General features: G+C 38.6%; 1 pseudogene; it reads right to left on the bottom strand.

The window, feature by feature from the left end:
- Window positions 1-1819: 1819 nt before the first annotated feature.
- On the bottom strand, window positions 1820-22707 carry LOC139037847 (lys-63-specific deubiquitinase BRCC36 pseudogene; annotated as a pseudogene).
- Between the last annotated feature and the right edge of the window lie 3346 nt (window positions 22708-26053).

Raw genomic sequence — 26053 nt, forward strand, 5'->3', positions numbered from 1 at the left:
TCACACCATCATGATCATCTGGGTCATGAAGATCTTTTTGTACACTCCTTCTGTGTCTTCTCGCCACCTCTTCTTAATATCTTCTGCTTCTGTTAGGTCCATACCATTTCTGTCCTTTTATCGAACCCATCTTTGCATGAAATGTTCCCTTGGTATCTCTAATTTTCTTGAAGAGATCTCTAGCCTTTCACATTCTGTTGTTTTCCTCTATTTCTTTGCATTGATTGCTGAGGAGAGCTTTCTTATCTCTCCTTGCTATCCTTTGGAACTCTGCATTCAAATGGGAATATCTTTCCTTTTCTCCTTTGCTTTTCACTTCTCTTCTGTTCACAGCTATTTGCAAGGCCTCCTCAGACAGCCATTTTGCCTTTTTGCATTTCTTTTCCATGGGGATGGTCTTAATCCCTGTCTGCTGTACAATGTCAGAAACCTCCGTTCATCGTTCATCAGGCACTCTATCAGATCTAGTCCCTTAAATCTATTTCAAACTTCCACTGTATAGTCATAAGGGATTTGATTTAGGTCATACCTGAATGGTCTAGTGGTTTTCCCTACTTTCTTCAATTTATGTCTGAATTTGGCAATAAGGAGTTCATGATCTGAGCCACAGTCAGCTCCCGATCTTGATTTTGCTGACCGTATAGAGCTTCTCCATCTTTGGCTGCAAAGAATATAATCAGTCTGATTTCGGTGTTGACCATCTGGTGATGTCCATGTGTAGAGTCTTCTCTTGTGTTGTTGGAAGAGGGTGTTTGCTATGACCAGTGCGTTCTCTTGGCAAAACTCTATTAGCCTTTGCCCTGCTTCATTCTGTACTCCAAGGCTGAATTTGCCTGTTACTCCAGGTGTTTCTTGACTTCCTACTTTTGCATTCCAGTCCCCTATAATGAAAAGGACTTCTTTTTTGGGTGTTAGTTCTAAAAGGTCTTGTAGGTCTTCATAAACCCATTCAACTTCAGCTTCTTCAGCATTCCTGGTAGGGGCATAAGCTTGGATTACCGTGATATTGAATGGTTTGCCTTGGAAACGAACAGAGATCATTCTGTCATTTTTGAGATTGCATCCAAGTACAGCATTTTGGACTCTTTTGTTGACCATGATGGCTACTCCATTTCTTCTAAGGGATTCCTGCCCACAATAGTAGATATAATGGTCATCTGAGTTAAATTCACCCCTTCCAGTCCATTTTCGTTTGCTGATTCCTAAAATGTCGACATTTACTCTTGCCATCTCCTCTTTGACCACTTCCAACTTGCCTTGATTCATGGACCTAACATTCCAGGTTCCTATGCAATACTGCTCTTTACAGCATCGGACCTTGCTTCTATCACCAGTCACATCCACACTGGGTATTGTTTTTGCTTTGGCTCCATCCCTTCATTCTTTCTGGAGTTATTTCTCCACAGATCTCCAGTAGCATATTGGGCACCTACCGACCCGGCGGAGTTCCTCTTTCAGTATCCTTTCATTTTGCCTTTTCATACTCTTCATGGGGTTCTCAAGGCAGGAATACTGAAGTGGTTTGCCATTCCCTTCTCCAGTGGACCACATTCTGTCAGACCTCTCCACCATGACCCTACCGTCTTGGGTGGCCCCACACGGCATGGCTTAGTTTCACTGAGTTAGACAAGGCTGTGGTCCTGTGATCAGATTGGCTGGTTTTCTGGGATTATGGTTTCAGTGTGCCTGCCCTTTGATGCCCTCCCGCAACACCTACCGTCTTACTTGGGGTTCTCTTACCTCGGACATGGGGTATCTCTTCACGGCTACCCTAGAAAAGCGCAGCCGCTGCTCCTTACCTTGGACGAGGAGTATCTCCTCACGACTGCCCCTCCTGACCTTGAACTTGGAGTAGCTCCTCTAGGCCCTCCTGCGGGGCCCAGCCGCAGCTCCTTGGACGTGGGGTAGCTCCTCTCAGCTGCTCTTGCACCTTCGCAGCTTGGCCCTCTCGGTCTCCGCCCCTGACCTTGGGCAAAGGGTAGCTCCTCACAGCCACGCTTCTGCGCGGTCCGTCGCAGCCGGCGCGCTTCTGAAAATAAATAACATGGACAAACCAGGAGGTTGGTATATCTTTCCCTGTTTATTTATGCTCCTTCTCTTCCAACTTCCACATTTTGTGAGAGTGCTTCTTAGCAAATTACAACACATTGGATATCACCAGTATGGTACTGGCGCAAAAAACATATAGATGAGTGGTACAGAATAGAGAGCCCAGAAATAAGCCCATGCATGACATGACCAATTGTTGTTACTGAGTCACTAAGTCATGTCTAACTCTTTGCAACCTCATGGAATGCAGCATGCCAAACTCCTCTGTCCTCCACTATGTCCTGGAGTTGGCTCAAATTCAATAACTAATTTTCAAATTCAAACGGAAAAGCTTTCACACAATGAAGGACACCATCAAACAAAATGGAAAAGCAACCTACTGGGAGAAAAATATCTGCAGATGATACATCTGGTAAACCATTAATATCCAAAATATTCAGACAACTCATGCAATTCAACAACAACAAAAAATCCAATTAAAAAATAAGAAGAGGACTTGAACAGGCTGTCTTCCAAAGAAGAAATACAGATGTTCAACAGGAATATGCAAAGATACTCAACATCACTAGTCATTGGGAAAATGAAAGTATAAGAAACAATGAGATCTCACCTTACACCTGTGAGAATGACTATCCTCAAAGAGACAACAAACAAAAAGTATCAGTGAGAATGTAGAGGAAAGGTAACTCTCAGGCACTGTTACTGGAATGTAAACTGGATCAGCCACTATGGAAAATAGTATGGAGGCTTCCCAAAAAATTAAAAATAGAGCTACTATACAATCCAGCAATTTCACTCCTGGATATTTATCCAAAGGCAACAGAAACAATAATTCAACAAGATACTACACCCCTATGCTTATTTCAGCATTACTTATAATAGCCAAGATATGAAAGCAATCTAAGTGTCCAGTGATGAATAGATGAAGAGGGTGTGACATACACATACAACAGAATATCACTCAGACATAAAAAGAATGAAATCTTGCCGTTTGTAACATAAATGAACTTAGAGGGTATTGAGCTAAGTGAAATAAGTCAGACAAAGAAAGATAAATAAAGTATGTTTTCACCTGTGTGTGGAATCTAACAACAACAAAAGAATAAGTATAACAAAATAGAAAACAGATTCACAGATAGAAGAAACAAAGTAGTGGTTTCCAAAGGGGAGTGGGATGAAAAATGGATGAAATGAGTAAAAGGGATTAAGAGGTAAAACTATTTAATACCAATTATAAAATACATAAGTCACAGGGGTGCAATGTATAACACGGGGGTATAGTCAATAATACTGTAATAACTTTGGTGCATATTATAGAAACTATTATAAAATTAATTTTATTGGATTATAGTTGATTTACAATGCTCTGTTAGATTCTGCCACACAGCAAAGTGAATCAGTCATACACAGACCTATATCCATTCTTTTTTAGATTCTATTCTCATATAAGTCATTACAAAGTATTGAGTAGGTGTCAATTGCTATTCATCACCAAGACAGGTTACTATGGCTGTAACTAAGAAGTAAGCAATGAATAAGGAAGAAAAAAGGGGTTAACCAACAAGTATTCACACAGAATTCTTACTTAGCCAGTATAGATACAGAGTGTAGCTACTTCCCCTCATTCCCTGCCCTGGTCATTTCATCTGTCCTTTTACCTTTAATTTTTCCTTAGTCCTACCCAAATGTATTCCGGCTCTCCTGCTCAAAGCTGCAGGATCTCACAGGCAACATTATGGAATTTTACATGTTTCACCACTGCTAAGAGGGTCATATAGGCCACTTCTGGCTTCCAGCTTCTCCAAATACCCAATTTTATTCATGCTATTTCTTACACTTCACTCTTAATGTTGCCGTGTGTGTGTGTGTGTGTGTGTGTGTGTGTGTGTGTGTGTGTTAGTCACTCAGTAGTGTCTGACTCTTTGCAAACCTATGGACTGTAGCCCACAGGCTCCTCTGTCCATGGAATTCTCCAGGCAAGAATACTGGAGTGGGTAGCCATTCTCTTGTCCAGGGAATCATCCCAACCCGGGGATTGAACCTAGGTCTCCCATATTGAATGCAGATTCTTTACCATCTGAGCCACCAGGGAAGCCCAATGTTGTCTTAAGGACTTTCAAAAAGAAATACTCTTTTTGTGTTGTTGTTTAAAATATCATGCTCTTCAAGAACTACTGTCCATTTAGTCAATAAAAATTCACCTAAGACATATCCAAAGTAGTAACCTCTAAAATTAATTTAGCCATGCAAATAATAGGTTAAGTTCTGTATAACTAAGTAAAAGAGCTTGGTGTGAGTAATGTTTCAATGATGATGTTAATGATTGCATACATACTTGGTCAAGGTGAAATTATCTTCTCTACACATTTTAAGTGAATATATTTGAATATTGAATGAGTGTATTTAAATGAAAATGTTAATAATGAGGGCTAACCCTGGCAAAAACATTTATATGAAAAACACTTCTTTCCAATGACAGCTACTTAAAGACTGATCCAAGGATTTCTAGAAACAGCATCTTCACATATTTGAAGGCCCACAGTATACTTTGCTCCATCTCCAGAAGTCTCAGTAGATTCTCTTTTCACACTTACCTCCGTACAATCCTCATGCATGCTGTTCTCTTTCACTTTTGACCTGGACTCTTCTCCTAACTACCCCTACTGCCACCACCACATTCAACAATGTTTTTTCCTAACCAAGTTCTCTAGATGCTTGATGTAGGCTTATGATATAGTTGGCATTATTCTAGTGCACTAAGTTCTATTTTCCTTTTTTTAAAAAATTTGATTTTATTGGAGTATAATTGCTTTACAATGTGTTAATTTCTACTGTACAACAAAATGAATCAGCCGTACGTATACATATATCCTCTCTCTTTTGTATTTCCTTCCCATTCAGGACACCACTGAGGATGAAGAAGAGTTCCCTGCTCTATACAGTATCTCTTCATTAGTTATCTATTTTATACAAAGTATCGATAGTGTATATGTGTCAATCCCAATCTCCCTTCTATTTTCAATGGAAACCACTATTCCTTCACATTTTTAGAAAATATTTGATGTATGCACATGCCTCCTATATTGTTTGTATGCTTAGTGACAATATTACTAATCATCTATACAAGATTACAGCTTATTGTAGAGTAGGAATTTTTTTTTTCATATTTGTATCAGTTATAAGAAAGAACTAAAAATCTTTTTTCTCAGTAAGAAGTGAGTTTAGTTCATTTTCTGGTAAGAAAACTTTATCTGCAAGTTATATTATAAAAGAAAGGCCAGTGATTAACTCCTGCAATAATCTTCTATTGCTTCTAGTCACATGTAAGAATTAGGTGAGAATGGATTCCTCTAATATAGGTTGTATTCAGAAGATGGAAATGGTGTAAAAGGTAGTGGAAAGAACAGAGCCCTTGTCTCTAATGATTATTTCTTACTGAAAGAGGCAAGAAAGAGTCACAGTGACAAGACCCATGTCCTCTCATTTAGGGATCAAAAACCATGCAGCTTATAACCAAAGATAAGTGAAACCAAATTTTCCCATGGAATGTAATGAGGAACAAGGGAGTGTAGAAAATTTTTAACAGGTTGGAAGAAAATCCTAGGAAGGGTAGGCAGAGTTCTCTGCATGACCCACCTAGGATGACCAGACCCTGTCCCTATCTTACCAAGCTCCTGTCTCATTAAAAACCTCCAAGTCACACCCCCAAAAAGCTAAGTTTGAACTAATGATCAAGGGATCTCCTTGTTACTTTGCTCATTTCATAAAATCATAAGAATAGGGTTTGGTTTAAAATTAGGATTTAATTTAAGATGGAAGAGAAAAGAGTTTAAAAATTTAGATATATTATTATTCCTGGAAATCTGACTTTATGGAGCAAGTCACACCCATTAGATTTCTGACATCTATTTTATTAATATCTTGATTATAGCCCAGATTAATGTAATGCTTAAAAATTACCCATCTTCCATGGAAATGTGACTTCATGATCTTTTATTTTCATTATGGTACCCCTAATTTCTGGTCTTGATCTTAAAAATGAACAATTAGCAATTAAATGTAAGGGCACAATACCACTGAGCTTCAACTTATTGCCTAAAGCTTACAGTCAGTGAGTTACTATGAGTATTTAACAGAGTAATAACTTCACTATGGCTTAGAAAAATCTAGAATTTAATTAGAATTTTGTATTGGCTTTCATTATTGTTTATATACATAGAAATAAGAGAAGGTAAATTCAAACATCAAATGAACAAATTGTGTTGACTTTTATTCTTTTGCTATGGGAAATCTGTTTTTAGAACTACTTCATTTGTAAATTTCAGAGTTTAACAAATGAATTTAACAAATGAATTTATCTTAACCTAATAAAGAGAGCTGGTAGAAACACTACTCTCTCTACAGTATCTAACACTTCACTACTCTGTACACACATCCTGTGGTGACTTGTTCAAACCTCTAGTTACATAATCCTTGAAATTAGACAAATTGTGAAATTTGGTGAAATAATTAAATTTAATAAATGCCAGCAAATGACAAAAATTGTTTTTCTATCCTGGTTTACCAACTGTTTACAGTAATCAATTAGCACTTAGGATTATTATGTATATCCACAGAATTTTAGAACCCATTTTAGTGAAGTAGAGATCCCAAGATACTAAGTAACTTACCTCAAAATTCCATTTCTCCTTTTTAAAAACTGCCCCATTCCCATTTGTAACTTGTAATGAGACATTCCTTAGCAATGTTTTCCACCATCCTATAAAAAGTTTTAAATTTTAACATTATTGTTTTATACTAACTAAATTAAACTTTAGCAAGATTTAAGGTAAAATATACAGTCTCAAATGTTCTTTTTATTTTTATTTAATACTTACAACTTTTTATTTGGCAATAATTACAGATTAACATGAAGTTGCCAAAATAGTACAAGGAGTTCCAGTTTTCCCCAGTGGTAAGATCTTGCACATAACTCTAGTCCTTCAAAACCAACATATTAACAATGGTACAAAAATGCTAAATAGATTATAGACCTTATTTGGTTTCATCAGATTTTACCTGCATTTATTTGTGAGTGTGTGTAGCTCTGTATAGTTTTAGCACAGATATACAGTCATGTAATCAACAAAACAATCAAGATACAGAAGTGTTCCATCAGCCCAAAGGAACTCCTTGTGCTACCCTTCATAAACTCATACCCTCGTGTTTAAGACTGTAAAGAATTGCCTGCAATGCAGGTGACCAAGGTTTGATATCTGGGTAGGCAAGATCCCCTGGAGCAGGAAATGGTAACCCACTCCAGCATTCTTCCCTGGAGAATTCATGACCAGAGGAGAGTGGTGAGCTACAGTTCACAGGGTCGCAAAAAGCAGGAAACAACTGAAGGACCAACACTCCAGTTCCTATCCTTGGCAACCATTTATCTTCTTCACCTCTATAATTTTGTCATTTCAAGAACTGAGAAATAACATACAGTAGGCGACCTTTTTTAAAAACTGATTTATTTTTTTTATTGAAGGATAATTGCTTTACAGAATTTTGCTGTTTTCTGTCAAGCCTCAACATGAATCAGCCACAGGTATACATATATCCCCTCCCTTTTGAATGTCCCTCCCATCTACCTCCCCATCCCACCCCTCTAGGCTGAGTTGATACAGAGCCCCTGTTTTGAGTTTCCTGAGCCACACAGAAAATTCCCTCGGGCTACCTATTTTACATATGGTAATGTAAGTTTCCATGTTACTCTTTCCATACATCTCACCCTCTCTTCCCCTCTCCCCAAGTCCATAAGTGTATTCTCTATATCTATTTCTCCACTGCTGCCCTGTAAGTAAATTCTTCAGTACTGTTTTTCTAGATTCCATATATATGTGTTGGAATGTGGTATTTATCTTTCTCTTTCTGACTCACTTCACTCTGTATAATACATTCTAGGTTCATCCAACTCATTAGAAGTGACTCAAATGTGTTCCTTTTTATGGCTGAGTAATATTCCATTATGCATATATACCACAGCTTCTTTATCCATTTATCTGTTGATGGACATCTAGGTTATTCCATGTTCTAGCTATTGTAAATAGTGCAGCAATAAACAATGGGATACATGTGTCTCTTTCAATTTTGATTTCCTCAGGGTATATGACTAGGGATGGGATTGCTGGGTCATATGGTGGTTTTATTCTTGGTTTTTAAAGGAATCTCCATAGTGGCTGTATCAATATACATTCCTACCAACAGTGTAAGATCGCTCCCTTTTCTCCACACCCTTTCCAGCATTTATTGTTTGTAGATTTTTTGATGAGGGCCATTCTGACCAGTGTAAGGTGATATCTCATTGCAGTTTTGATTTGCATTTCTCTAATAATGAGCAATGTTGACCATCTTTTCATGTATTTGTTAGCCATCTTTGGAGAAATGTCTCTTTAGGATTTTTTCCCACTTTTTGATTGGGTTGTTTGTTTTTCTCGCATTGAGATGTATGAGCTGCTTGTATATTTTAGAAATTAATCCTTGTCATTTGTTTCATTTGCTATTATTTTCTCCCAATCTGAGGGCTGTTTTTTCACTTTGCTTATAGTTTCCTCTGCTGTGCAAAAGCTTTTAACTTTAATCAGGTCCCACTTGTTTACTTTTGTTTTTATTTCAGTTACTCTAGAAGGTGGGTCATAGAGTATCTGGCTTTGATTTATATCATTGAGTGTTCTGCCTATGTTTTCCTCTAAGAGTTTCATAGTTTATGGTCTTAAATTTAGGTTGTTAATCCATTTTGAGTTTATCTTTGTGTATAGTATTAGGAAGTGTTCTAATTTCATTCTTTTATATGTAGCTGTTCAGTTTTCCCAGCACCATTTATTGAAGAGGCTGTCTTTGCCCCATTGTATATTCCTGCCTCCTTTGTCAAAAATAAGGTACCCACAGGTGCATGGGTTTATTTCTGGCCTTTCTATCTGTTCCATTGGTCTGTATTTCTGTTTCTGTGCCAGTACCACACTGTCTTGATGACTGTAGCTTTGTAGTATCATCTGAAATCAGGAAGGTTGATTTCTCCAGCTCCATTCTTTTTTCTCAAGACTGCTTTGGCTATTCAAGGTCTTTTGTGTTTCCATATGAATTGTAAAATTAATTTTTTGTTCTAGTTCTGCGAAAAATGCCATTGATAATTTTATAGGGATTGCATTAAATCTGTAGATTGCATTTGGTAGTATAGTCATTTTCACAATACTGATTCTTCCTACCCAGGAACATGGAATATCTCACCATCTGTTTATGTCATCTTTGATTTCTTTCATTAGTATCTTATAATTTTCTGTGTACAGTTGCTTTGTCTCCTTAGGTAAGTTTATTCCTAGATATTTAATTCTTTTTGTTGCAATGGTGAATGGGATTGATTTCTTGATTGCTCTTTCTGATTTTCCATTTTTAGCATATAGAAATGCAAACAACTTCTGTGTATTGATTTTGTATCCTGCAACTTTGCTAAATTCACCGATTAGCTCTAGTAATTTTCAGATACTATCTTTAGGTTTTTCTATGTACAGTATCATGTCATCTACAAACAGTGAGAGCTTTGCTTCTTCTTTTCTGATATGGATTCCTTTTATTTCTTTTTTCTTCTCTGATTGCTGTAGCTAGGACTTCTAGAACTTGTTGAATAATAGTGGTGAAAGTGGACACCCTTGTCTTGTTCCTGATCTTAGAGGGAATGCTTTCAGTTTTTCTCCATTGAGAATAATGTTTGCTGTAGGCTTATCATATTTGGCCTCTTCAGGTTCCTTCTATGCCCATTTTTTGTAGAGTTTTAATAGGTGCTGAATTTTGTCAAAGACTTTTCTGCTTCTATTGAGATGATCATATCATTTTTATGTTTCAACTTGTTAATATGGTGCATCACATTGATTGATTTCCATATATCGAAGAATCCTTGCATCCCTGGAATAAACCCAACTAGATCATGGTGTGTGACTTTTTGATGTGTTGCTGAAATCTGCTTGCTAAAATTTTGTTGAGGATTTTTGCATCTATGTTCATCAGTGATATTGGACTCTAGTTTTCTTTTTGTGTGTTGTCTGTCTGGTTTTGGTATCAGGGTGATGGTGGCCTCGTAGAATGAGTTTGGAAGTGTTCCTTCCTCTACAATGTTTTGAAAGAGTTTTGGAAGGATAAGCATTAGCTCTTCTCTAAATTTTTGATAGAATTCTACTGTGAAGCCATCTGGAGCCATCTGGTCCTAGGCTTTTTTTTTGTGGGTGGGGGGGGGGGAGATTTTATCACAGCTTCAATTTCAGTGCTTGTAATTGGGTTGTTCATAATTTCTATTTCTTCCTGATTCAGTCTTGGAAGATTGAACTTTTCTAAGAATCTGTCCATTTCCTCCAGGTTATCTATTTTATTGCCATACAATTGTTCATAATAGTCTCATAATTCTTTGTATTTCTGCACTGTCTGTTGTAAGCTCTCCTTTTTCATTTCTAATTTTGTTGATTTGACTTTTCTCTCTTTTTTTTCTTGATCAGTCTAGCTAAGGGCTTGTCAAGTTTATCTTCTCAAAGTACCAGCTTTTAGTTTTATTAATCTTTACTATTGTGTCTTTCATTTCTTTTTCATTTACTTCTGCTTGGATCTTTATGATTGCTTTCCTTCTACAAATTTTGGGGGTGTTTTTCTTCTTCTTTTTCCAGTTGCGTTAGGTGTAAGTTTAGGTTGCCTATTTGATGTTTGTCTTGTTTCTTGAGGCAGGATTGTATTGCTATAAACTTCACTCTTAGAACTGCTTTTGCATCATCCCATAGGTTTTGAGTTGTCATGTTTACTTTGTCATTTGTTTTTAGAAATTTTTTGATTTCCCATTTGATTTCTTCAGTAACCTGCTGGTTATTTAGAAACGTGTTTTGATCTCCATGTGTTTGCTTTTCTTACAGTTTTTTTCTTGTAGTTGATATCTAGTCTCATAGCATTGTTATGAAGAAGATGCTTGATATAGTTTCAATTTTCTTAAATTTACTGAGGTTTGATTTGTGACCCAAGATGTGGTCTATCCTGGAGAATGTTCCATGTGCACTTGAGAAGGTATATTCTTCTGCATTTGGAAGGAATGTCCTGAAGATATCAATGAGATCCATCTCATCTAATGTATCATTTAAGACTTGTGTTTCCTTCTTAATTTTCTGTTTAGATTATCTGTCCATTGGTGTGAGTGGAGTGTTAAAGTCTCCTGCTATTATTGTGTTACTGTCAATTTCTTCTTTTATGTCTGTTAGTGTTTGTCTTATGTATTGAGGTGCTCCTCATGTTGGGTGCATAGATATTTACAATTGTTTTGTCTTCCTCTTGGATTGATCCCTTGATCGTTATGTACTGCCCTTCCAGACCTCTTGTAATCTTCTTTATTTTAAGGTCTATTTTGTCTGCTATAAGGGTTGCTACTCCAGCTCTTTTGCTTCTCATTTGCATGGAATATATTTTTCCATCCTCCCACTTGCAGTCTGTATGTGTCTTGAGGTCTGAAGTGGGTTTCTTGTAGACAGTATATATATATGTGTCTTGTTTTTGTATACATTCAGTCTGTGTATTTTGGTTGGAGCATTTAATCCATTTACATTTAAAACAATTATTGATATATATGTTCCTATTGCTATTTTCTAATTATTTGGGGTTGATTTTGTAGCTCTTTTTTCTTCTGTTGTATTTCTTGTCTATATAAATCTGTTTAACATTTGTTTTAAAGCTGGTTTGGTGGTACTGAATTTGCTTAACGTTTGCTTGTCTGAAAAGTTTTTTATTTCTCCATCAATTTTGAATGAGATCCTTGCTGGGTACAGTAATCTTGCTTTTAGATTATTCCCTTTCAGTACTTTAAATATATCCTGCCATTCCTTTCTGGTATGCAGAGCCTTTGCTGAAAGATCAACTGTTAAGCGTATGGGGTTTCCCTTGTATGTTACTTGTTGCTCCTCCCTTGCTGCTTTTAATATTCTTTCTTTGTGTTGGTCTTTGTTAGTTTGATTAGTATGTGTTTTGGCATGTTTCTCCTTGGGTTTATCTTGTATGGAACTCTCTGTGTCTCTTGGACTTGATTGGCTATTTCCTTCTCCACGTTGGGGGAATTTTCAACTATAATCCTTCAAAAAATTTATCATACCCTTTCTTTTTCTCTTCCTCTGGGACCCCTATAATTAAAATGTTGGGGTATTTGACATGGTCCCAGGGGGCTCTGAGACTGTCCTCAGCTCTTTTAATTCTTTTTACTTTATTCTGCTCTTCAGAAGTTATTTCCATCATTTTATCTTCCAGCTCACTGATTCATTCTTCTGTTTCAGATATTCTGCTATTGAGCCCTTCTAAAGTATTTTTAATTTCAGTAATTGTGTTGTTTGTCTCTGTATGCTTATTCTTTAATTCTTCTAGGTCTTTGTTAATTGATTCTTGCATTTTCTCCATTTTGTTTTTAAGGTTTTTTATCATCTTTACTATCATCATCCTGAATTGTTTTTCAGCTAATTTTCCTATTTTGTCTTCATTTATTTGGACTTCTGTGTTTCTAGTTTGTTCCTTCATTTGTGAAGTATTTCTCTGCTTTTTCTTTATTTTTTAAAGTTATTGTGTTTGAGGTCTCCTTTTCCCAGGCTTCAAGGAAAGTTGAATTCTTTCCTTGAAAAAGGTTGAATTCTTTCTTCCTTTTGATTTCTGCCCTCCTAAGGTTGGTCCAGTGGTTTGTGTGATCTTCATATAGGGTGAGATTTGTGCTGAGTTTTGTTTGTTTGTTTTTCCTCTGATGGACAAGGATGAGTGAGGTGATACTTCTATCTGCTGATGACGGGTTGGTATTTTTGTTTTGTTTGTTGTTTTGATATGGCATCCTGCAGAGGGTGCTATTGGTGGTTGGGTGATGCCCGGTCTTGTATTCAAGTGGTTTCCTTTCTGTGAGTTCTTACTATTTGATACTCCCTAGACTGAGTGACTGAACTGAATTGAACTAACTGAGGGTTAGTTAGGAGGGGCGGCCATGAGCAGATACCCCATGTCCAAGGTAAGGAGCAGTGGCTGTGTTTTGCTGCAGCAGCTGTGAAGAGATACCCCACATGCAAGGTAAGAGAAACCAAAATAAGAGGGTAGGTGTTGCGGGAGGGCATCAGAGGGCAGACACACTGAAACCATAATCACAGAAAACTGGCCAATCTGATCACAGGACCACAGCCTTGTCTAACTCAATGAAACTAAGCCATGCCGTGTGGGGCCACCCAAGACGGATGGGTCATGGTGGAGAGGTCTGACAGAATGTGGTCCACTGGAGAAGGGAATGGCAAACCACTTCAGTGTTCTTGCCTTGAGAACCCCATGAAGAGTATGAAAAGGCACAATGATAGGACGCTGAAAGAGGAACTCCCCAGGTCAGTAGGTGCCCAATATGCTACTGGAGATCTGTGGAGAAATAACTCCAGAAAGAATGAAGGGATGGAGCCAAAGCAAAAACAATACCCAGTGTGGATGTGACTGGTGATAGAAGCAAGGTCCGATGCTGTAAAGAGCAATATTGCATAGGAACCTGGAATGTTAGGTCCATGAATCAAGGCAAGTTGGAAGTGGTCAAAGAGGAGATGGCAAGAGTGAGTGTCGACATTCTAGGAATCAGCAAACGAAAATGGACTGGAAGGGGTGAATTTAACTCAGATGACCATTATATCTACTACTGTGGGCAGGAATCCCTTAGAAGAAATGGAGTAGCCATCATGGTCAACAAAAGAGTCCAAAATGCTGTACTTGGATGCAATCTCAAAAATGACAGAATGATCTCTGTTCGTTTCCAAGGCAAACCATTCAATATCACGGTAATCCAAGCTTATGGCCCTACCAGGAATGCTGAAGAAGCTGAAGTTGAATGGGTTTATGAAGACCTACAAGACCTTTTAGAACTAACACCCAAAAAGGATGTCCTTTTCATTATAGGGGACTGGAATGCAAAAGTAGGAAGTCAAGAAACACCTGGAGTAACAGGCAAATTCAGCCTTGGAGTACAGAATGAAGCAGGGCAAAGGCTAATAGAGTTTTGCCAAGAGAATGCACTAGTCATAGCAAACACTCTCTTCCAACAACACAAGAGGAGACTCTACACATGGACATCACCAGATGGTCAACACCGAAATCAGACTGATTATATTCTTTGCAGCCAAAGATGGAGAAGCTCTATACGGTCAGCAAAATCAAGATCGGGAGCTGACTGTGGCTCAGATCATGAACTCCTTATTGCCAAATTCAGACATAAATTGAAGAAAGTAGGGAAAACCACTAGACCATTCAGGTATGACCTAAATCAAATCCCTTATGACTATACAGTGGAAGTTTGAAATAGATTTAAGGGACTAGATCTGATAGCCAGAGAGCCTGATGAACTATGGACAGAGGTTCCTGACACTGTATAGGAGACAGAGATTAAGACAATTCCCATGGAAAAGAAATGCAGAAAAGCAAAATGGCTGTCTAAGGAGGCCTTACAAACAGCTGTGAAAAGAAAAGAAGTGAAAAGCAAAGGAGAAAAGGAAAGATATTCCCGTTTGAATGCAGAGTTCCAAAGAATAGCAAGGAGAGATAAGAAAACCTTCCTCAGAGATCAATGCAAAGAAATAGAGAAAAACAACAGAATGTGAAAGACTAGAGATCTCTTCAAGAAAATTAGAGATACCAAGGGAACATCTCATGCAAAGATGGGCTCGATAAAGGATAGAAGTGGTATGGACCTAACAGAAGCAGAAGATATTAAGAAGAGGCGGCAAGAATACACAGAAGGAGTGTACAAAAAAGATCTTCACGACCCAGGTGATCACGATGGTGTGATCACTCACCTAGAGCCAGACATCTTGGAATGCTCAAACTACCACACAATTGCACTCATCTCACACGCCGGAAAAGTAATGCTCAAAATTCTCCGAGCCAGGCTTCAGCAATACGTGAACGGTGAACTTCCAGACGTTCAAGCTGGTTTTAGAAAAGGCAGAGGAACCAGAGATCAAATTACCAACATCCGCTGGATCATTGAAAAAGCAAGAGAGTTCCAGAAAAACATCTATTTCTGCTTTATTGACTATGCCAAAGCCTTTGACTGTGTAGATCACAATAAACTGTGGAAAATTCTGAAACAGATGGGAATGCCAGACCACCTGACCTGTCTCTTGAGAAACCTGTATACAGGTCAGGAAGCACCAGTTAGAACTGGACATGGAACAACAGACTGGTTCCAAATACGAAAAGGAGTATGTCAAGGCTGTATATTGTCACCCTGCTTATTTAACTTACATGCAGAATACATCATGAGAAACGCTGGGCTGGAAGAAGCACATGCTGGAATCATGATTGCCGGGGGAAGTACCAATAACCTCAGATATGCAGATGACACTACCCTTATTGCAGAAAGTAAAGAGGAACTAAAGAGCCTCTTGATGAAAGTGAACCAGAAAGATAAAGACCACTACAGTATACTAACACATATATATGGAATTTAGAAAGATGGTAACAATAACCCTATATGCAAAACAGAAAAAGAGACCCAGATGTATAGAACAGACTTGTGGACTCTGTGGGAGAAGGCGAGGGTGGGATGTTTCAAGAGAACAGCATTGAAACATGTATATTATCTAGGGTGAAACAGATCACCAGCCCAGGTTGGATGCATGAGACAAGTGCTTGGGCCTGGTGCACTGGGAAGACCCAGAGGGATCGGGTGGAGAGGGAGGTGGGAGGGGGGACCAGAATGGGGAATACATGTTAATCCATGGCTAATTCATGTCAATGTATGACAAAAACCACTGCAATGTTGTAAAGTAATTAGCCTCCAACTAATAAAAATAAATGGAAAAAAGAAAAAAAGAAAGTGAAGGAGGAGAGTGAAAAAGTTGGCTTAAAGCTCAACATTCAGAAAACTAAGATCATGGCATCCAGTCCCATCACTTCATGGCAAATAGATGGGGAAACAGTGGAAACAGTGGCAGACTATTTTTATGGGTTCCAAAATCACTGCAGATGGTGATTGCAGCCATGAAATTAAAAGGCGCTTACTCCTTGGAAGGAAAGTTATGACCAACCTAGATAGCATATCAAAAAGCAGAGACATTACTTTTCCAACAAAGGTCCATCTAGTCAAGGCTATGGTTTTTCCAGTGGTCACGTACGGATGTGAGAGTTAGACTGTGAAGAAAGCTGAGCACCGAAGAATTGATGCTTTTGAACTGTGGTGTTGGAGAAGACTCTTGAGAGTCCCTTGGACTGCAAGGAGATCCAACCAGCCCACCCTAAAAGAGATCAGCCCTGGTTGTTCACTGGAAGGACTGATGCTGAAGCTGAAATACCAATACTTTCGCTACCTGATGCAAAGAGTTGACTCGTTGGAAAAGACCCTGAAGCTGGGAGGGATTGGGGGCAGGAGGAGAAGGGGACAACAGAGGATGATATAGGTGGATGGCATCACCGACCTAATGGACATGAGTTTGAGTAAACTCCGGGAGTTGGTGATGGACAAGGAGGCCTGGCGTGCTGTGATTCATGGGGTAGCAAAGAATTGGACACAACTGAGCGACTGAACTGAACTGAGGGTTAGTTCTTCAGTAGTCTACGGTCTTGGAGTCTGCTTCCACTCCAAAGGCTCAGGGTTTGATCTCTGGTCAGTAATGAGGATTCCACAAACAGTTTGTTATGGTATTAAGGGAGAGTAAAACAAATATTCAAAAATGAGAAACCAAAGATGAACCCCAGATGAAGTTCAGTTACAAAATTTGGCAAAGAATAATTAAAGTAATGAAGTGTACACATATACATATATACCCTGAGCAAAGTGAATACAGTTCAACCAAAATATAGTACAGTAGATTGATCAGGCAAACAAAGGAAATAAAAAATTATACTTACCAGTTAAGAAGAAAACTAACTTAAGCATAAACTGGAAAACAAAACTAAGCAAGGTGCCAAGTGGGGAATAAAGCGTTGAAAACAGAAGTAACAAATATGTTGAGAGGAAAGGAAAGAAAGAATAGATATGCAAAGCTAAAGAGAGGTAGATGAAGAAGATTTATATAGATTAAATATTAACTGCAAGGGGAAAAGAAGGATAGGAAAGGTAAATAAAGGATTAAATGTAAAAAAAAAATAGGTTTTAAAAAAGTAAAAAGTAAAATTATTAAAAAAAAAAAAAAGAGAAAAGAGACAAAAAAGACGCAGAAAGAAAAAAGGGGGCAAAAAAGGGAAAATTCCACAGAACTGCAAAAGCCCAATGTAGAGGCAGAGGTTTATAACAATAGAAAGTATGACTGAATATACACATATACATATACACCCATAAGCAAAATCAAAACAGTCCAACAAAAATTAAATACAAAAGATCAACACAGCAAACAAAGGAAACCAATAATTATATCTACCAGATAATAATTATACCTACCAGAACAAAACTAAAACACAAACTGGAAAACAAAACTAAAGCAAGGTTCCAACTGGGGAATAAAGCAATGAAAATAAAACTAATATGTTGAGAGGAAAGGAGAGAAAGGAAAGAAAGAATTGATATGCAAAGATAAACAGAGGTAGATAAAGAAGATTTAAGGGCTTCTGGTGGCTCAGAGTTTAAAGCATCTGCCTGCAATGTGGGAGACCTGGGTTCAATCCCTGGGTTGGGAAGATCCCCTGGAGAAGGGAATGGCAACCCACTCCAGTATGCTTGTCTGGAAAATCCCATGGATGGGGGAACCTGATAGTCTATAGTCCATGGGGTTGTGAAGAGTCGGACACAACTGAGCAATTTCACTGTCAGAAGGGTATGACAAGTAGTATTATCCAATATGCTCCAGTATTCTTGCCTGGAGAACCCACGCTCTGACAGAGAAGCCTGGCAGGCCACAGGCTACAGTGTTGCAAACAGTCGGACAGGACCAAAGCGACACTGTGCCCATAAACACAAGATTTTTTTTTTCTTTTTCGGCTGTGGCAGCTCTGCCTCAGTGAGAGTTGAGCGTGAAGGTGGTACTCAGCTTGTAGGGACCCTGGCAGCGCCAAGTGTTCAGGGACACAAACTGCCTCCATGGCAGGAGTTATGGCCCTGTCACTCTTTTTTCAAGCCTCTTGTAGCTGGTGATCAGAAGGCCTCTTTGGCCAGTCTTTCTCCGTAGCTCCACCCATTCAGGCACTTAGAGGGACCCCTTGCCTGGGGTCCTTCTCTGCTGTTTGGCATGTCAGACACATAGAGGGCCCCCCTGACTGGGGTCCTACTCTGTAGATCTGTGCATCAGGCACTTAAAGGGGCACCCTAGGTGGGCTCCTACACTGTAGTTCAGTGCATCAGGCTTTTGATGGGCCAGCCTCTCTATTGTTCAGCTGCTGATGCTGGCATGTGGAAAGAGAGAGGCTATAGTGATGGCTCTACCCTCTACGCATGACTCAGCAGTATTGCCTTGCTTCCATGGCTGCCTGACTTTCCTCCACAGGCATTTCCCACCACGATCTTCTCCCTCATGTCCCCTCTATCCATCTCTCCACAATCAATAGCAGCCCTCACATTGGGATTGCTCCACAATCCCTAAACTCCAGCTCCCAGTCACTGCACCTTCCAAGAGACCGGTTGTTTCTGCCTGGCATATGTAAGGTTGGGGGAAGGACTGTCTGATTCTCATTCCATTTAGGCTGCCACAGATCAGCTGTTTCACCCTCAGTGGTAAATGTTTCTCCTCTGACTCAGACAGTTGCCCCGCTGTGGGGATCGGAACCCTATTTCACTTCCCCTACCCGCTGAGGGTCCAGTCCTATTAACACTCTTGTTTTTTGCCTTAGTTCTTTCATTGTACCAAGTTTTACATGGTTCTCTATATTCTTTTCCACTGGTCAAGTCCTCCTGTCCGCTCTCAGCTGGTGTTCTGCATGCACTTCTGTGTCTGTAAGTGTATTCCTGATGTATCCATAGAGAGAGACATGTACTCTACATCCACCTACTCCTCTACCATCTTGTTCTTCAATAGGTAACCTTTTAAGACTGGCTTTTTCCTCATCCTAATATGCTTGAAGTCCATCCAAGTTGTGCATATCAACAGGCTGTTCCCTTACACTGCAGGATAGTATCATACGGTATGCATAGTTGCTTTGACCACACACTCAGCTGCAGGACCTGGGTTGTTTCATTTGGGGCTATTACAAGTGAAAGTGCTAAGAACATCTGTATAGAAATGTTTGTGCCAAAATAGGTTTTCATTTCTTTGGGATAAATGTACAGGAAAATAACTGCTGGGTAATAAATTATGTGTATATTTAACTTTGGTAGAATTTTCTAAACTCTTTTTTTTAGAGTGGCTTACCATTTTACATTCCACTCAGAAAGAATGGAAACCACAATTACAGAAAACTAACCAAACTGATCACTTGGCTCAGAGCCTTGTTTAACTCAGTGAAAAAATGAATCATGCCATGTAGGGCCACCCAAGACAGACAGATCATGGCGGAGAGTTCTGAGAAAACATGGCCCACTGCAGAAGGGGATGGCAAACCACTTCAGTACTCTTGCTTTGAGAACTCCATGAACAGTATGAAAAGACAAAAAGATATGACAATGAAAGGTGAACTCCCCAGGTCAGTAGATGCCCAGTATGCTACTGGAGAAGAGTGGAGAAAGAATGAAGAGGCTGAGTCAAAGCAGAAACAAAACCCAGTGTGTAGTTGTGACTGGTGATGGAAGCAAAGTCAGATGCTGTAAAGAATAATATTGCATAGGAACCTGGAATGTTACATCCTTGAATTAAGGTAAATTGGAAGTGGTCAAACAGGAGATGGCAAGAGTGAACATCAACAGTTTAGGAATCAGAGAACTAAAATGGACCAGAATGGGTTAATTTAATTCAGAGGCCCATTACATCTACTACATTGGGCAAGAATCTCTTAGAAGAAATGAAGTAGCCCTCATAGTCAACAAAAGTCCAAAATGCAGTACTTGTGTACAATCTCAAAAAGGACAGAATGATCTCTGTTTATTTCCAAGGCAAACTCAATATCCCAGTAATCCAAGTCTATGCCCCAAACACTAATGCTGAAGAAGCTGAAGTTGAATGGTTCTATGAAGACATATAAGACCTTCTATATATAAGACCAAAAAAATATATATATATGTCCTTTTCATCACAGGGGACTGTAATGCAAAAGTAGGAAGTCAAGAGATACCTGGAGTAACAGGCAAGTTGGCCTTGGAGCACAAAATAAAGCAGGGCAAAGACTACAGAGTTTTGCCAAGAGAATGCACTGGTCATAGCAAACTCCCTCTACCACAAACAAAAGAAGACTCTACATATGGACATCACCAGATGGTCAACACCAAAATAAGATTGATTATATTCTTTGCAACCAAAGATGGAGAAGCTCTATACAGTTAGTGCAAACAAGACTGGGAGCTGACTGCAGTTGAGATCATTAAGTCCTTATTGCAAGATTCAAACTTAAAATGAAGAAAGTAGGGAAAAACCACTAGATCATTCTGGTATGACCTAAATAAAATCCTGTATGATTACACAGTAGAAGTGACAACTAGATTCAAGGGATGAGATCTGACAGACAGAATTGTACAGGAGGCACTGATCAAAACCATCCCCAAGAAAAGGAAATGCAGAAAGGCAAAATGGTTGTCTGAGGAGGCCTTAAAAATAGATGAGAAAAGAAGAGAAGCAAACAGCAAAGGAGAAAAGGAAAGATATATCAATCTGAATGCAGAGTTCCAAAGAAGAGCAAGGAGAAATAAGAACACCTTTCTAAGTGATCAATGCAAAGAAATAGAGGAAAACATAGAATGGGAAAGACTAGAGATCTCGTCAAGAATATTAGAGACACCAAGGGAATATTTCATGCAAAGATGGGCACACAGAAATGGTGTGGATCTAACAGAAGCAGAAGATAAAGAAGAGGTGGCAAGAATACACAGAAGAACTATACAAGAATGATACAAAAAAGGTCTTAATGATCCAGATAACCACAATGGTGTGGTCACTCACCTAAAGCTAGAAATCCTGGAGTGGGAGGTCAAGTGGGCCATAAGAAACATTACTTTAAACAAAGCTAGTGGAACTGACAGAATTCCAGCTAAGATATTTCAAATTCTAAAAGATGATGATGTGAAAGAGCTTCTCTCAGTATACAAGCTATTTTAAAAACTCAGCAGTAGCCACAGGACTGGAAAAGGTCAGTTTTCATTCCAATCCAAAGGAAAGGCAATACCAAAGAATGTTCAAACTAACACACAGTTGTACTCATCTCAAGCAAAGTAATGCTCAAAATTCTCCAAGTGAGGCTTCAGCAGTATGTGAACTGAGAAATTTCAGATGTTCAAGCTAGATTTAGAAAAGGCAAATGAACCAGATATCAAATTTCCAACAACCATTGATCATCAAAAAGCAAGAGAGTTCCAGAAAAACATCTACTTCTGTTTCATTGATTATGCTAAAGCGTTTGACTCTGTGGATCACAACAAACTGGAAAATTCTTAAAGGGATGGGAATAGCAAACCACCTTACCTGCCTCCTGAGATATCTGTATGCAGGTCAAGAAGCAACAGTTAGAACTGAACATGGGAAAATGGAGTGGTTCCAAATTGGGAAAGGAGTACATCAAGGCTCTATATTGCCACCCTGCTTATTTAACTTATATGCAGAGTACATCATGCGAAATGCTGGGCTGGATGAAGCACAAGCTGGAGTCAAGTTTGTTGGGAGAAATATCAACAACCTCAGATATGCAGATGACACCACCCTTATGGAAGAAAGTAAAGAGGAATTAAAGATCCTCTTGATGAAAGAGGACAGTAAAAAAAAAAAAAGCTGGCTTAAATCTCAACATTTAAAACATGAAAATCATGGTATCCAGTCCCATCACTTCATGGCAAATAGATGGGAAAACAATGGAAACAGTGAGAGATTTTATTTTCTTGGCTGAGAAAATCACTTTAGATGGTAACTGTAGCCATGAAATTAAAAGATGCTTGCTCCTTAGAAGAAAAGCTATGACCAACTTAGCATATTAAAAAACAGACACACTACTTTGCTGACAAAGGTCCATATGGACCTTTTTCCAGTAGTCACATGAGGTACAATATAAATTGGGATTCCAATTCTCTCATATTCTGAGCTCTTTTAGGCCTATATGGATTGAAATCAAGTATAGATTACCTGTCCAGTCTTTGTACATTTATCTTCTGTGAAACAGGAAAATATAAGCCTGACAACACCTTGATCCATCATCTGGTACATGGCTTGGTGTGAAAATCAACAAGTGAAGGCCAAACAGTTATATGGGGAGAGGAATTATACCAGCCTGCAACTCTCATGGGATGACCTGTTAGTTCACCCAACCTCTCTACCTCTGTTGAGGCCACAGACACCTATTTGGAGAAGTTTCCACTCTATCCTTCTTATCAGAACATCGCAAGATGATGACAAAATGAACACGAACACTTACGTTGATGTCAACGGTTTCAGCAACAGTGCAGATTTCAGTTCCAGTATATGTAAATTTGGAGTCACTATTTAAATCACCATTCAATGCCCCTATGCACAACCCCATCACCTCCTCCTTCTCTGTGCTGACAGTGTGATTGAGACATACTACGAAAGCCTCCAGATGAACTGCTCTTACTGCCTGCACTACCGGCACCGCCATTTTGGCCCAGCCCCACTCACATACGCCTCCCACCTACTTACGCCGGCCAACCAGCTGCTCAGGCATGCAGGTTGAGTCCAAACGTTCTTTACTTAAATCCACAAAACTAAGTGTCTTTAAGAAAGACACAAACTTTTGTTCTGAATGATCATGTATTTTTAATGTTTTTTTGCTAAGTTATTAGTCAATCCAATTCTAATATATTAATTTCACAGATCTCATCCAGGAAAAATGCTACTCATTACCTCTCAAAAATGCTTTTATTAATGCTGCATTTTTAAGTCTTAGAAAAACGATTGCGATACCACATGTGAAGTTTTCAGTCAGAAGAATTCATGCTTTAAAAATTATTAGATTGATTTATCAATTGATAATCAAAAAATTCTTTTCCATTAACTTTTATATCAAGCCCAGTAAAAACACTTTTTCCTTATTTAGAGACTACCAGAATTTATTTAAAATGGCAAAGAAAAGTTAGTAAATCTACATTTGCTATTGAACGGTCTATTAGTTATATTACTCCCTTTTCAATATTTTACATCATTGATGTTTGGAAAAATAATCAGGGTTATAAAAATCCAAGCCTGATTATCCGTGTTCTCAGATTCTTCAAACTTTTTTCTCAATTATATGAAGAGCACAATGCAGCATTATAGCACTTGAGGCTTACTATCATTTCATTTAATTCTGTAGCCTCAAATACCTAATGATTATAAAAAATGATAATATTATGATGTGATTTATAAAATTAAAATATTCACTATTCTATTTGACCCTGTTTAAAGAAACAAATAACAAAATACTGATATCTTAATAGTTCTTAATGGTAACTTAAAATCTAAGACTGATGGTGACTTGTAAGGTACACACCAGTTCAGCATAATGGCTGGCCTCAATTCTTACAGGTCAGTCAACATATTGGCCTATGCCCAATGTGCATTATTTTGAATATCATTCCTGAATATACCTGTCCTTCCTCTAAGCTAAACTGGGCACAGTGTTGGTTTAGAAAGACAAACAGAAAGACAAACAAGCTTAAACCATCAGTCTGACAACCAAAATGCATTAAAAATTCATAGATAATTAATGAGAACCTACTGTACAGCACAGGGAACTCTACACAATGTTCTGTGGTGACCTAATGGGAAGGAAATTCAAAAAAGAGGGGATATATGTACACATATGATTGAATTACTTTCCTGTACAGTGAAAACTAACACACTCTAAAGCAACTATGTGTGTTAGTAGCTCAGTCGAATCTGTCTCTTTGCAATCCCATGGAATTCACCAGGTAAGAATACTAGGGTGGATAGCCATTTCCTTCTCCAGGGGATCTTCCCGACCCAGGGATCAAACCGGGGTGCCTGCATTGCAGGTGAATTCTTTACTATCTAACCAACCAGGGAAGCCCAAAGCAACTGGACTCCAATGAATTTTTTTTAAGTCATCTTAACTGCAATCTACAGCAGAGCTACTAGTCATCTATCTCTCAAAGTAGTTACACATAAGACAAGCTGCTCCCACTTCTTTACGTTGCTGTCTCCTAACTTTCTGGCCATGCATATATTCTCACTCCACTCCTGTCCACTGCATCAACTTGCAGAGAATCTCTCCTTACCATCCATCAGTGGAGTCTTTTTGCAGCTTGGAATTTTTGTCAACATTTCTCCACCCCCTTGCCTCCCCCCCTCCCCTGCCCCGTGCCTTGAAAGGATCACTTGGTTACCTGCCTTATTTGCTCATCGGTACTGATCCAGATACAATCATGTTATCTCCTCTTAGCTATTATCTAAGCTGGTAAGTACAGGATCTTCCTGAGTGAGGAGGATGAAAGTTTTAAATACTTATTATTAATGTATTTTGCCACCTTCACTCCAATCTAATAGTTACTTATATTTTCACAGTAGTTTATACAACTTGTATAAGACCATTAACAGTATATTATTAGATGTGTGGCTCTTTAAAAATGGTTCCATTCACCCTTTTCATAATGAAGCTTTCTTTCACCTTATTTTTTTTCCCTTGAGATATCAAATTTCAGTTTAGTGGAATTATTTTCCCTTTCATCATTTGCTTCACATTTGTTTATGTTTTTTATATGATATCCCTACCCTTCTGGCATGAGGCAAGTGGCCTATTCTTTCTTTCCTTCTTTTTTCAGAACATCTTGGGCACTGGAGGATCAGAGGAAGAGGATGAAGTGTAAATGCTGCCTTACTAACTGAATAGTAAACAGCATTCTCCCAACAGGTTTCAGTTTGAACATTACTCATTCCAGGACTGCAGGTGATGATCACCCTGCACAGGAAAGCCAAGTCTCCCATGAAAAATAATGATTTCAAATATAACTGAGCAAAAGTAAGAACCATCACTAAGGCAGCATTTCCACTGGTAGAGCACTCTCTGAACATCTGGCCAGAAGGCTGGTTCAGAATTGACTCAAAGGTAGTCCTTTTGTTGAATTATTTCTTAAAATAGCTATTCTACAGAATGTGTTCCTCAGAGACATCACCAAATACTGACCCAGTCTGTTCCTGCTTAGCTTAAACTGACAGGTTCAGTATTTTAGTTGCCCTGCCTTCAGTTCAGTTCAGTCGCTCAGTCCTATCCAACTCTCTGTGACCCCATGGACTGTAGCACACCAGGCTTCCCTGTCCATCACCAACTTCCAGAGTTTACTCAAATTCATGTCCATCGAGTGAGTGATGCCATCCAGCCATCTCATCCTCTGCCGCCCCCTTCTCCTTGTGCCTTCAGTCTTTCTGCCTTAGCATGGAAGAAATCCTACTTGCTTTCTCTTAACATATTAAAAGTGTGGAAATAGACTCCTGTCACCTTTTCTTCTCAGCAGTTCAAGATAAAGTTTTCTTTCAACAAGCTAGTGTTAACAAAAACTGGTTGATTTTTGTCAGGTTTCAGCTACCAATCATAAAAGGAAACTTTCCAAATGGATCTCTATTCTTTTTCATTCTGTATCAAATAATGGGGTCAATGGTCTTGCTTTCAATGTAACTGTGCAGGCTATGCATATAAAGCCTTTACTGCTTTGTGGCTCATTCCTTCTGAAAGTTTCCTTCTCATTTCTTTACCTTGTTTATGATCCTCTATTGCAATCCAGACTCATTCCCTTACATCTTACCTCTTATACATAAAACATCCAACATCTGGAGCCCATCAGTTTCTCTGTTTTATTTCAGTTTGAAGAAAATACATATAAAATAATAATAATTATAATAACTAAACCATTTCTGTTCATTAAGAATAATATGATGAATACCCATGTATTCAACCTCCATGTTAATATAAATTTAAAGCCCAGTATGTACCTGTTTCCAACACATTGCCT

The sequence above is a fragment of the Odocoileus virginianus genome, chromosome 1 (genome assembly GCF_023699985.2).
Source record: "Odocoileus virginianus isolate 20LAN1187 ecotype Illinois chromosome 1, Ovbor_1.2, whole genome shotgun sequence".
Lineage (NCBI taxonomy): Eukaryota > Metazoa > Chordata > Mammalia > Artiodactyla > Cervidae > Odocoileus > Odocoileus virginianus.